Genomic DNA, 14,566 nt, shown 5'->3' with positions numbered 1-14,566 from the left:
TAAAACTATTTACAGAATGCTTTTTTTTTTTTTTCCATTATTGACTCACTTCATACAGGCCTGCAGCGCCATTGTGGTAGGGAAGATGTGCATGTAATAGGAATTCATTTTTGCAAGCCGATATGCACAGTCTGAAAATATTTTATTCGTGCTCCTAGTGCCTTTGGTGTAGGGATATACTATCTCCTCTTGGGATGATAACATATGTGCTGATAGAGCTACAGCTCAATTTGCAGTAAGCTTCCGCCTTCCGAATGGTTTGCAATAGGCGACAGTTCCAAGGGAACTATTTGACCTCACTGCATGTGCCTTTCAGTCAGCCTCAGTCAGAATGTGCTGCTGTTGGTAGTGCAGAAATGAGAATTTGAGTGGGAGCACTTTAAAGCAGGTACTGTGTGCAAAATGTCCTTTCCTTTTCTCTTTCACGGTATCTGGAGCTCTGTAGCAAGGCATTGAAGAGGTTTTTAATCCAATGTTTGATTGCATAGCATGTATAAGCAATAAGGCAAAATAATTTAAAATAACTTAAAACGGGTAGAGGGGAATTCTTACATTTAAAAAATAATTAATTGCTCTAACTAATTTTTTCTATATGTTTTATGTCAGATGTTAGAAAATGACAATATTTTGAAGTTTGTATGATGATGAGAGAAATTAAGCGAAAAAAGGTGATTGGAAAGGGGTTACTTAAAAAAAATAATATACAAGAGTTGACTAATATCATCTAAGGGTGATTGTGGGCAGTACTTGGAATATTCATTTTATCTGGACAACACTGATTGTAGGGTGTTGTGTTTTTTTCCAATTATATTTAACTTAATGTATATTTATATAGAAGGTACATATACATATTACATGCTCCATATGAAATGTGTATTCTGCTTTTTTACGGCTTTACTAAAAAATGGGATCTGCTTTGTTTTTCTCATGAAAGGAAATTGAACTGACTGTTGCAAGCTGTACTGAAAGTGACAGATGATTAAACTGGGTAAAAGGAGGAAAGCGGAGGGCCTTTTGTACTAAAGAAAGGGAGATGGCACACTCCAGCTATACCCAATTCCCTTTTACAGGTTCTTCCAGAGTTATAAATAGATCCTTTAGGGGTTAGCCAATTCTTGTTTCATTGTTTTGTTTCCTAACATCAGCAATGGCTAACTCTTATTGTGTACTCTGGGTCCCAGGTATAGCAATACTGGCCACAGGGTTCTCATTCTTACAGCAATCATGTCCTTTCTTCTCTTTGTGACCATAGAAACACGCGTAGTAAGCTTTATTACATTCTCCCCGACTCTCACGGCTTCATTGCAAGGCTCCTGATTTTTTTTATTTCTTTAGTCTCTGATTTAGAGGCCTGGCTGAGTTTTGTTTTCTGGCCTGTAAAAGTCAGAACAATCCCTGTTTATTGCAGGTGATGTTTAAGCGGCTTTACAAGCACTCTTGAAATCTGTAACTGTTAAATTTGAGGAGCATAATTTTGGCAGATTGGCTGCTCTGTCTGGTTCACAAGCACCAACACTTAGATGGGCCATTAAAAAAACAGACTGTGGTAATGACTTAGTTTATAAGACTGTTGAAATATATACATAAAATAAGCTATGGCACTATGTCATGAAGATTTCCTAAGGGAGAGAGTAGGCTAATGGTTAGAACAATGAACTAGAAGTCAGGAATTTTTTATTCTATTGCCAGTTTGGACACCGACTTAGTGTAAGATATTGGGCAAGTCCCTTAACCTTTCTTTGCTTCAATTTCCCCATCTGTAGAATAAGGATTATAATACTTGCAGGGGCAATACCAGGTTAAATCACACATACACGCACACAAACTGCCCTTATATGTGTTATTTCTAACTTAGATTATTAAAAACTGAAAGAATTTTAAACATCTCATTTGTAGGTCCTCAATTGTGCTGTTTATTACTTTGCTTTTCTTCACATGGGCAGTGGAAACAGACTAGTCACTTTCTTTTTTCTATCAGTTTCCATTGTCTGGTTCTCTTGCATTAGCATAATCCTGCAATGCCTAGACTGCAGGGGAATGTTTAAATCCAGACCCAAAAACCAGTTTTAATTTAATTTTTAGAAAATGGTGGTAATATATTTATTAATATTAGGTTTTGTAAAATGTTATTTGTACAAAAACTAAGCTTGGGGCCTAAATTACTTGACAGTGACCTTTCGTTAATTATTATTTTTTAAAGTCCTGTGGGGCTACAGAAGGGCAACATATTGGTGCTACATAACGCATGTGTTCTATTATAAAAACAGCATCCCCAAATTTGCACATGGCCTCATCCTGAGAGACACTGAGAATATACAATTTACATAGATTACTGCGGGAGATAGGGGTACTTAGTGACTCTCGGAACTAGGCTGAAAGTGTTCAGGAAATACACAGTATTTTCTATGGCATGAGGGATATTTTATGAGACACTTGCCGCTCTGGACAAATTTTAAAAAGTAGATTCACAATTAAGGACCAAATGACCCATTAATAGAAGGGCTTCAGATTGGGACATATAGGCTGTAAGAGCTTGATTTTCATGCTGCTGCTAGCTCAGGGATTGAAGTGGGAGGGAAGAGGCAAAAAAGGTGATGTTCTTGCAACAAGAATCTCTGCAATCTCATTCCCAGCATTCCCTATTTGCTGTGCCTACATTCCCAGCATTCCCATATTTGCCTCACCCAATTTATTTCTTCTTCTCCTGTAGACACAGAGGTATAAGACAGATCACAGCTTCTCCTACAGCTGCCAGAATAATGTATTGGTATGAAACTTTTAGCGTACTGGAAAAATCATCTGGGGTATGTCGAAGGATTATCCACACCCACTCTCTACATTCTGCACAGCAGTTTGCCTGAATCATTTCCTTGGGAAAAATACATCTTTCTTCTTCAGTCTCTTCAGACAGTTTATTACATGCAAATACTAGTGATCAGAAACCAGTCTGTACATGATTTGGATAATCTGATATATGGAAATAATATCCCCAAAATCAGAATGTCATTTCAAAAAAATTAAAAATTGTTTTTAAATCTGGAAGTGTCTTCTGAGACAGATAATTGGCATTTACCTGTATTTTATTATTTGTATAGCACCAGGTGCATGCTGGGTGTTTTTAAGAGACTACACTCTAGTTGACTCAAGGCCACAGTCTCTGCTTCAGGGAGCCTTACCCATTAAGCCACCAGGGCCACAATTTCTGTGGGTGACAGGTTCTGACTTGAGAGGAGACTGGCGGCAATATTATGGATGAGGGTGAAGATTACAGAAAGGAAATTTTGGAGGACTCTAGCAGAGGAGTAAAGTGCTTCCCTCCTCTGTCTGTGGGAGGACATTTTACAGATTAAAACACTTGTGAGATAGGTATTAGCCCCATTTTACAGATGAGATGAGGAAACTAAAGCAGAGAATTCAAGTGACTTGCCTAGTGCCACAGAGGGTATGTCTGCACTGCAATTAAACACCCTCAACTGGCCCATGTCAGCTGACTCAGGCTGATGAGGCTCAGGCTACAGAGCTATTTAACTGCAGTGTAGACTTTCGGGCTCGGTTTGGAGCGTGGGGTCTGGGGCCCTTCCCCCACACAGGGTCCAGCTCAAGTCCAAACATTTATGCTGCAATTAAACAACCTTGTAGCCCAAGCCCAACTCAGCTGACACAGGCCAACCATGGCTGATTAATTGCAGTATAGACCTATTCAGAGAGAATTTAGTGTTCAAGATGGATTAGAAATCACAAGTTCCTGACAGTCATTCCTGTGTTTAGCTTCGTAAGACCTCTCCCTAGCTCATTTTAGAGATATGAAATATACATACCTCTCAACTAACATATACTTCATTCTATAGGAAGATCGAAGATGATGCAGATCTTAGTTCCCCATACCTACAGAGATTTAATATAGTTGCCACACAATAAGAGTAGTAATTTTAAACACATAAACCACAGAAGCCCAAGATAGAAAAGACTATTTAGATAATCCAAACCATTCCCCTTCCAAAGTAGAATATAGTCCCCTGATGAAGGTTGCAACAGATATTGAACTATTCCTGTACTTTAAATACACATCAATGGTAGAAGATTAAAAACTACTTTTCATCAGCCATTTTCTTCCTCCTCTCTCTAATTGCTGTCTAGGTAGAAAACTACATTTTGCTCTCATCTCCCATTCTTGTAACTTCCTCTCGTGATGTTTTCATTGACCCCATATGGTGCAGAACAGAATTAATCAGTTTAACAGTTCTGTGGGCCACTGAGTTCCTGTCCATGTTATGACTGAAACAATCTAGTTTAGGGTTGTTGCTAGCAGGGTTTCAACAAATTTTATTTTACATAAACCACATCAGAAAGCCATGCTATAGACAGCTTAGAGGGGGAAGTCTAGTTCAATTCTCAGGGGAAATCGCTGCACTGGCCAAGTAAAGTATGCTAGCACCCTTTCATCTTTGATATAATCTGTGCCTAAAGGACCCTGGAAGATGCTGGAGGTACTCTCTCAAGAGATCAGAAGCCTTCAAGACAATTCAGCCGTGACATAAATGGTGATGTGAGTTACATGTTAATAATGTAAGTGTCAAAGCAGTGTAATTTGCACCATGTTAACTTTTAGGAGGAGGGTGGTGTGTAAAAAAAACAAGTGTAACTTGTACCTGCTTGGTATCCTATGGAGGCCAAACACAGCCCCTGATATAAGCATGTGCAACTTCCATTGTAATCAGTGAGATTTCCAGCTGCTTACATCAAAGTCTGAATTTGGCTCCAGGAGCATTGAATATGGTCTGGGCATAAGTTAAAGTGCAGGAATACAAATACAGATGCAAGTGCACATGTTGGGTGCTGTTTTATCATACATGCACCCATTAGTGCTTTTTTTGTTACAACCTCTTTCATCACCTAGGCCCCCGTTTTGAAAATCTGCTGAATGCCTAGTCAATGCATTCACCACTTACACACTTTTTCTGATAGACTTACTTGCAGTCACATCAGTTACTTGTGAGCATCCCTATTGGCTTGTTATATTTACACATGCAATTAATGGAATGATTGGGCTGCAGATGTGTAACTTGCACCGCTGCTTCTGACAGTGCTGATTTTGGCTCAGAGATTTCTCTGGGAGCTTCACCTGTTTATTCCTTGCTATAGCCCTAGCCTCTCCTGGGCAGCATTAAAGCAAGTAATGGTAACCCTCACCATAACTAAGACAGAAAAACAGTTTCTGTTACATTCACACTTGTCCCGAACATTTGTCCTTTGGACTTTGCCTAATATGGATTCTGCCTAAAGTTGTTGGTTTTTTGAAAGCTTGATTAAAATCCCTTCAGCTGTTTTCAAGTTACATGGGGGGGGGGGGGGAGGGAGAGGAAGAATTCCAATCATAATTAAATGCGGCTATAGTAAAAATGGCTGAGGCTTGAAACATGGTATGGATGTAGGGCTCATTGAGGATTGGTGCCTTTGCCCAGATAAGGAAAAATGTGTTAAAAAATTAAAAAAGCAACAAGCAACTAAAAATAATTTTTGAGCATAGTCTTTAGATATTTGCTAAGATCTTTTTAGCAGCACTAAATGTTGATGCAACAGGAAGGAACTGTAGGGCAACTACTCAAAGTTTTGTCCTAGAACTACAGTAAATGGCAATAGAATAAATGTTATCTCCCCTGGGGTTCTTCCCAGTTAAATCTGTCTTTGATTATTGCTGATAGTTCCTACCACCTATAGCCAATAGCCTGCTTTACCATAATTATTAGAGTAGCACCTAGAGGCCCCCGCTAAAATCAGTTGCACATGATACTAAACAAACATGAGACAGTCCCTGCCTTCAAGAGCTTACAATTTAAATAGACAAGACAAAGAATGGGAGGAGAACAGATGTACAGAGCAGTGAAATGACTTGCCCAAGGTCACACAGCAAGTCACTGGCAGAGATGGGAGTGGAATCCAGCTCTCTTACTCCCAGTCCAATGCCCTATCCAGACGGAGCAAGTTTTTTCCTAACTACTTCTCATTTTACAGTACCAGTTTGCAGACAGCTGATCTTGTTTCAGACAGTGTTAGTGATCTCCTTTTCCATCTTAACAAGCAGCAAGAATCAGGGTTCCACATTCAACCTCCAATGACTTTTCCAGGTCAATTTTGTGTACTTTACAAGTCATACTAGGATTTATCTGGCTGCAGCCCTGCTGCTCCACCGGGTGATCTGACAACCCCAATGGGATGTTGCTTCTTGCAACATCACCACTGAAAGATTCTACCATCATAACCTTGTTAATAATTTTTTGCTGATCATGCATGAGGTGGAACACACTATAGCTTCCTCTTTCATAGATGTATCAGTTCCATAGGTGATACATAATGGCCTATGTTTGGCATTAGATGGAACAGATAGGAGTAAAAGACACACAGACAGCAAATATGTGGGTTATAAAGGTTTGTTTGTTTTGTTTCTTTAAGAAGCACATTTATATTTCTGACTACATCTCCCCTTTAATTCCAATGCTTTCCCCACCACTGTGGGGGACAAAGACTCCCTGCGGCTGCTTCATTTGAGGCTGAGGCCTCTGGGCTCCCATTCAAGCTTTGCCACTTTTGAGCTAGCTTCTAACACTGGCTTGGAAGTTTAATGAGTCACCCTCTCTGAGCAAGATGGAGTAACAGGCCATTTTCCCACTAATTTAAAACAAAACAAAGAAAGCGTGTCTAGAATATCTTGCTAGTTAGTTTCAGCCAGTCACATTAGCACTCCATGGAAGAAGTATGGTTAGTGTGCTCAGCAGCACAGATGTAGTGGCAAAGGTGAGGAGCATGAACTGTACATCTTCTGTAGTACACTATGGAGATACTTACTGAGGGAACGGGTATATTAAGAAAGGCCCCAGGCTAAATTAATGAATTTACTGCAACTCTAGAGAAAGTTAACCTTTGAATAACATGTAGCATGCGTTCCAACTTCTAGTAGTTTAGGAGAAGTTGCATCCCAGTCATCCCTACATCCAGAATCATTACATTATATTGTAGTGAACCTGGCAGCTCTGGGTCTAAAAGCATAAGCCTCTATTGCTGGAGAGAAAGGACCACTTCAAAGGCAGAAGCAGACTCAAAAACCACACTCTGTGATCTAGCCCTACAGAGGGACAAAGCCACACTGTGTTAGGTTGGGTTACAATTGTGTCTTCTGAAATCCTGTAGTGTCGCAGTAAGCAATAGGTAGGGGCCCACCAAATTCATAGCCATAAAAAACACATCATGGACTGTGAAATCTGATCTTTTGTCTGCTTTTACCCTATACTATACCGATTTCACAGGGGAGATCAGCATTTCTCAAATTGTAGGTCCTGACCCAAAGGGGAGTTGCGGGGGGCGGGTTGCAAGGTTATTTTAGGTGGATCATGGTATTGCCACCCTCACCTCTGTGCTGCCTTCAGAGCAGGGCAGCTGGAGAGAGGTGGCTGTTGGCCAGGTGCCCAGCTCTGAAGGCAGCACCCCACCAGCAGCAGCAGAGAAGTCAGGGTAGCAATACCAGACCATGCTTACTTCTGTGCTGCTGCTGGTGGCAGCTCTGCCTTCAAAGCTGGGCTCCCGGCCAGCAGCCGCCGCTCTCCAGCTGCCCTGCTCTGAAGACAATGCTGCCACCTGCAGCAGTGCAGAAGTAAAGGTAGCAGTACCACAACCCCCCCTACAATAACCTTGAGACACCCCACCCCCCACTCCTTTTTGGGTCAGGACCCCTATAATTACAACACCCTGAAATTTCAGATTTTAAAACTGAAATCATGATTTTTACAATTTTTAAAATCCTATGACTGTGAAATGACCAAAACGAACTGTGAATTTGGTAGGGCCCTAGCAATAGGTCTCATATATTAACAGACTTAGGACAAACACATTGTGTCAAAAGAACACTAATGCTATCTTTATGACTTGTGTCTACAGTAACACTGTATCAACATAACTCCTATGCTACAGTTATACCTTGTCATCAGTAACTATGTTGACCTTGATCAGTAACATTGTTTCAACATTCCAAATAGTAATTTTAAGCCTGAAATAACTGTTTATACAAAAATATGTTTCACCTTTCAACAAACATTCTTCCAATCTATTCATAGCAAAGAATCACACTTTTAATTTTGTACCCCTGACTGTTCTAGGGCATTTTACAAAGGGATCTAAAGGAAATGTCAGACATTAGACAAATTTTACTCAGATGCAGTTCTTAAAATAGTCATAACTAATTGAGATTACACTTTATCAAAACAAACTACAATAGAATATTCAAGCAATTCATAAACTACAATAAAATTCTGAAAACTGATCCTTTAGACACAGTCACAGACTCTCCTTTTTACTCATTAAGGTTGTGCCAGGATTTCCATTCTAACTATAGCAGCACTCTCTTCCCCACTGTAGTTACAAGAGAATACTACGGTACCTAAAGCCAAAACAAAAACCACCACTATCCATTGACTTGTGTGTATACTGTTAGTACCTACTCAGTTAATCAGTATATGATAAACAAATACCAAAGCAATTCCTTTGTCAACAGCACCTTCCTTACAATCCTCTGACTTCCTACTAACTATTCTTATTACAGGTTTCCCCTCTTATAAGACTTTTCCCCCCATAATGCCTTTTTGGAGCAAAGGCAAGCAGCTGCAGCCCTAAAACAACCATTTTAAACTGACAGCTGTTGGCTATATCTACCTCTTCTTCCAGCTAGTTAACACCTGCTATATTTTTTCCTCTTCTATAACTGGTATGGCATCTTCTCACATTGCCACTTCAAGATCATACATGAAACCAGAGACTTAATTGTGTGCTCTAGTGCCTAATGTTGGGGACTGCGAACTAAGGTTCTTGGATTCTATTCCTGATTGTGGCACTGATTCATTATATGATCTTGGATAAGTCACTTAACCTCTAGGCCTGCTTCATATGTAAAATGCGGGATAATAATTATGACAACATTTGGAATACCCTCAACCTCTTTAACATTAATTCTACTTACCTCTCCAGATCAGGGTTTGAATAATTCACCATTAAAAGACTGTGTGTGGTAGGGGGAAGGTGTGAGTCCAACCTAGACCAAGATGAAATTCAAACCCATGAAGTATAGTGTTGTTCTGAGGGGGAAGTTGTCTTTCCATTGACTTAAGGTACAAACCTTCATCTCCAGATAATCTCAGAATTTGTCTCCAACTGCTCAAGCATTTAGAATTGACACATTAGCAGACTGGATCTTTGCAGAAGCACAACCAAGGAGGAAAACATCCATGATCCATTTTAGAGTGCATATTTTCATATGCTAGCCTACTCTTTCTGTGTATGGATCTGTAAATCTTTCCAGTATATTCACAGGGAGACCAACAGACCTACGGGTATAAAAAGGCCAATGTTGTCCAGCCTCGCTGTAAACTCAGAATATGTGACTTTCTGTGATACATAATTAATTAAAAATAATTAAAAATACAAATTAAAACCTTCAATATCTATTCCAACACTAGAGAGGGACTTGAATGAAAAACGTGCAGCCAGGGCACCCTGAAATTTGGGTAAACCTAGGTTTCAGTGCTGCAGCATGGGCTCATCTCTAGTTAATACCATGTCTGCCACACCTAGAACCCACATTCACAGGTCTGGAATCCTGAAAAAAAAAGTCCTCTCTATTTGGGAGTTAATAACTACCTCCAAAAACTGATTAATAAGGACTTGAGGGCTGCTTCCATGCACCAGGGCCATGGGAGTAGGAGTACAGCTGTAGAAAAGCTTCTGTTTTTACAAGGAGCCTTCTTATTTGAGAGCCAGAGAAAGCTAACTCTTCTAAAAAGGGTTGGCTTTGTCAAGGAATCCAAGCCAGACTTTTACATAGGCAAATGCTTCAGGGTATACTGTAATTACATTTTTAAAAATTACATTACAAAAACAAACAAACAAAAAAACAACAGAGAGAGAAAGAATTCTGCCCTCTTGTGCATATGCATCATGAAGCACTCTTTAATTACATGATCACATTATATTTTTTTCCATGAGACCCCTGCCTCACTGAGTGCACAAGATGGATGGTACTCACTGAATGGGTAGCTATACAATGTTTCTTTTTGTCCTCATAATTCAATGTGTTGCCCACATCTTATTTATTACACACCATCCCACCTCTGCTGTGAATATGATATTATTAATGTTCTCATTGGCTTTTCTATGGTGCACATTGCTATAGTTTCTAAATACTTCACCAACTGTAATGAATTTATCTCAACTCCACTGTGAGAGAAATATTACCCCCATTTTATAGATATGGAACTGAGGCACAGAGAGATTAAGGCCAACATTTGCAAAAGTCCCCACTAATGCTGGATGCCCAGTTTGAAACAGCTAGAGCCTTATTACTCAGAGTACTTAGCATTTTTGTGGTGTTTTATAACAAACATTCATTGTTCAAAACATTGTACAGACATTAACTATTCAATCTTCAGAACACCCTGGAATATGTGTGGATAAATATTATTAATCCCCCTTTACAGATGGGGACACTAGGGCAGAAGGGTGAAGTGACTTGGCCACACCAGTCTCTGAATCACACCCCTGGTTTCTTCTGCTTCACCAAATAAAATTCAGGCTCCTTGTTCTCAACAAGGCCCTTTAAAGCTCTGATCACCTCTACCTTCCAGCTTGCCTCTTCCCAACTTGTATCCTCCCCACACTTTTGCAAAGGACACCAGCTTTATTCACCTGTTTGTCAGCTTCTCATGGGAATGCCTCTGTGGCTTCTTCCATGCTGCCCCTTCTGTCTGCAGAGTGCTGCCCTCTGTAAAGCCCCTGCTTTTTTCCCCCTCCTTCAAATCTCTCCTCACAACCCATTTCTGCTGTGATGCCTGTGAGAAATCTACCAGTGGATGATGGCTGAGATGAGGGTCAGATGGGGAGAACTGGCATTTAATCTGTAACAAAAATGCAAATACATATGTCTATTAAACCTGTCTGACTGTATCCCTCTCCCCACCCTTCGTGGGCCTGTCAGCTCGTCAGGGTAGGGACCGACTGTGTCTGCACCATGTCCAGCACAATAAGATCCTGCCTCACTAAGGACTCTATAGCCTACTGCACTGGCACTAGCAAGATCCTGCGCAGGCGTACTGGTATCAGCAGCGTCAGTAACGCAGCAAATGTTGCGCTTGCGCACTGACATGTACAGCGCTACTCCCACACACCTCAAGGCTATCGAGGCTAGACCCGCAAAACCGCGCGCACGCGCGCTTGTGGACAAATGCCCTCCCGCCGAGGGTGGCGAGCAAGGCTGCGCATGCGTTGTGGCCTTGACAGCACTAAGTCCCTGCCGGTGCTGGGTGCAGTCTCGCGAGAGCTCCTAGGAGGGCTGTAGCGGAAGCTGGAGGGGCTCTTGGGCGAAGCTGGGATCGGCGGGGCCGCTCGGAGCGGAGCCCCAGCGCCACACGGTGAGTGAGACGGGGAGGCCCTGCCGCGGGGCGCCGACACGGGGGGCTCGGACGGGCAGTGGGGCCGCCTTCGGAGCCACCCGCCGGGCCGTGGACTCCGGATCGGGGGCACAGGCGTTTCCCAGGGCTTCCGCCCCGAGGGGTCCGGCCCCCGACCGGGTGTGGAAGTCAAGGCCCCGGCCCCCGGGGAGCCTGCCGCTGCCCCGTGGCCCCCAGGGAGCCTGCTGCGGCCCCTCGGCTCCTAGGGCCGTTGCCTCACGCCTGTGACCGCCCTGTCACTCGTCCGCTGAAGCCCTTGGCTCTTTGGGAGCCGGACACTTCTTCTTCTCCGGGAGTTGACCCATTCCCAGTGCCATGCCCGGCGGGGGCAGGGGGCAGGCTGACAGCATAGGGCCATGCCTCTGGGCATTTCCGCAGTGGCTTATCTCCTTAGTCCCGGAGCTGCAGGCCGTATGCCTCTGCAGCTCCTGTCATTACTTAATTACAGCTAGAAGCTTCTCATTGGAGCAGGGACTGAATTGAAAGCAGCAGGGTTGGTTCAACCCAAGTAATAGATGCAAATACTGTCCTGGTTTTTTTCATTCTCTGGTTCCTGGTGAATTACTGGAAAGATGAACCCTACTGCCAGTTCACTACTCTTCTGAGGGTAGAACTGGTTTGGGAGGGAAATCATTGGCAACTATAGCAATTTGTAGGCTTGCTGAGTGTTGTAGTTTGCTTTGTCTTATGTTGGGTGCATGGGCCAATTTTTGATATTCAGTTCGGGATCCATGTGGCTTCAGGCCAGTTCTGAGGATAAAGTGTTATGGGCAGGTTGTGGCCTGAAAGGTGTGAACATTTACCACTTCTGATAAGAGTCCATAAACTCATGCTTCACATATGGTCTTTGGGGTGGAGGTAGGGAGAGGTATTTCAGATTTCTCTCTCTCTCTTTTTTTTTTGTTTTGTTCATGTGGTGTTTTGTGGGGGGAGGGGTTGTGGGTTTTTTGCTGTCACTTCCTGGTTGAGGTCTGTGGGTGTGGTTTTTTCATACAGTTTTAATAAGCAGGTCCTATCCCTTGTCTTAAGTAATTTGTGAAACTCCTAGAAGTGGAGGAAGTCACACAGAGATCTCAATTATGGAGTAAGGTAAATAATGTAACATACTTAAAAAAGAGCAAAATATAGAGAAGGGGAATTCATCCCCTGTTTGGGAAATGATTGAACACTTAACAGTCAGGGAGCAGAGTTTGGAAGATTGGGAGTAGGGAATATCCTAGCTTTCTCCTACAAACCAATTGCTACCTGTATTCACTCATTTCTAAGCCAACCTCTTGGCATTCAAATTTTTGCACAAAACAGATGGTTATTGAATCACTTTCATTTTGTCTCTTAAGATGACATCATCTTGTGTTAAAGCATTTTAGAATCCTAGGTGATTTTTAAATAGCTATTTTGCACTTGATTTAAGAAGTAATGTCAATGGGGAAAAAATGAGGAAGCTGTAGAAAAGAGGACCTGGCACAAGTGCCCTCCCGCCAAGGGTGGCAGGGAAGGCTGTGCATGCATTGTGGCCCTGACCGCACTAGTCCCTGCTGGTGCTGGGGGCAGTCTTGCAAGAGCTGCTGTTAGGGCTGTAGCGGAAGCCAGAGGGGCTCTCAGGAGAAACTGGGCTCACTGGGGCTGCTTGGAGCGGAGCCCCAGCATCCCACAGTGACTGGAGACAGGGAGGATCACCTGCTGAGGTGATCACATGCCTGATGGGGTCTATCAAAAAAGCAGTGTAAGAGCATATGAATGGTCATACTGGGTTAGACCAATGGCCCATCTAACACAATATCCTGTGACAGTGGCCCATGCCAGATGCTTCAGAGGGAATGAAGAGAATAAGGCAATTTATCGAGTAATCCACCCCCTGTTGTCTAGTCCCAGCTTCTAGCAGTCAGTGGAAAAACAGGAAGCTTATTTAAGGCTGAAAATCTGGTGGTGGTCAGTTCTCTGACAAAGCATCCTTGGGACAACTGAAATACAGTTAGGAAGAGAGTTAGGGAATGATTGATAGAGGTCTATAAAATCATGACTGGTGTGGAGAAAGTAAATGAAGTGTTATTTACTTCTCGTAACACAAGAACTAGGGGTCACCAAATAAAATTAATAGGCAGCAGAACTGAAACAAACAAAAAGGAAGTATTTTTTTCACACAATACACAGTCAACCTGTGGAATTCCTTGCCAGAGGATGTTGTGAATGCCAAAACTATAACAGGGTTCAAAAAAGAACTAGATAAATTCATGGAGGATAGGTCCATCAATGGCTATTAGCTAGGATGGGCAGAGATGGTGTCCTAGCCTCTGTTTGCCAGAAGCTGGGAATGGGCGACAGGGGATGGATCACTTGATGATTACCTGTTCTGTTCATTCCCTCTGTGCACCTGGCATTGGCCACTGTTGGAAGACAGGATACTGGAGTAGATGGACCTTTTGTCTGACCCAGTATGGCCATTCTTATGTCCTTATAGATTGGGTTATCATCTCTAACTGTGAATATCTTTGCATTTATAGGTTTAAAATTGAACTTACACACTGCCTTGCTATACTTAGCTCATACTGTTATACCCACTTATTTAGGCAACTCAGATGAATGCATGGACTCTCCCCTTTCACCTGTTTCATTTTACCCCTGTTGTTTGAGGTCTCCCTTTGTGTGTTTCCAAGATGACACAACCTTCCCCACCACTCATGCTTTCCTTCCCTAGCAGTAGACTTCCTCTACTGTTTACCAGAATATGGGGACAAATCCAGTTCAGAATTATTAGGTGCTGCCACTAGACCTAATTTCCCCCCCCTTTTCTCCCACCCTCCTAAGCTATCTGTGTTTCTGTTTCTGCCCTTGCTACTTCCTAGGACAGCAAGAATGGGGGAGTAAAACCAAGGAAGAGCTTGTAGCACTATTGGCGGCTGCAGGAGCAGCATAAAAAATTCTACCTTCCCTTGTGGTATTTCAAAAGTGAAGCAGAGGGAATCATAGGAGTTTTGATTGCTGCTAAGATATAATGGGCTTGGTGCATTGTAAATACTTACATTCCAACCCAAATTTAAAATTCATCTTCCTAATAAGAAGTTACCTTTATTTCTATTCTC

General features: G+C 42.3%; 1 protein-coding gene across 3 annotated transcripts in view; it reads left to right on the top strand.

Annotated features, from left to right (window-relative positions):
- Positions 1-300: 300 nt before the first annotated feature.
- GRB2 (growth factor receptor bound protein 2) overlaps positions 301-14,566 on the top strand; it is an 83,175-nt gene continuing 68,909 nt past the window's right edge. For 2 of the 3 annotated variants that reach the window (XM_074970631.1, XM_074970630.1), the window contains exon 1: positions 11,312-11,447. The gene's annotated coding sequence lies outside the window, so the exon portion shown is untranslated. Of the gene's footprint in view, positions 389-11,311; positions 11,448-14,566 lie in introns of those variants that run through there. The other variant, XM_074970632.1, reaches the window with a different exon arrangement.

The sequence above is a fragment of the Natator depressus genome, chromosome 14 (assembly GCF_965152275.1).
Source record: "Natator depressus isolate rNatDep1 chromosome 14, rNatDep2.hap1, whole genome shotgun sequence".
Classification (NCBI taxonomy): domain Eukaryota; kingdom Metazoa; phylum Chordata; order Testudines; family Cheloniidae; genus Natator; species Natator depressus.
This window is presented reverse-complemented; position numbering and strand designations above follow the sequence as displayed.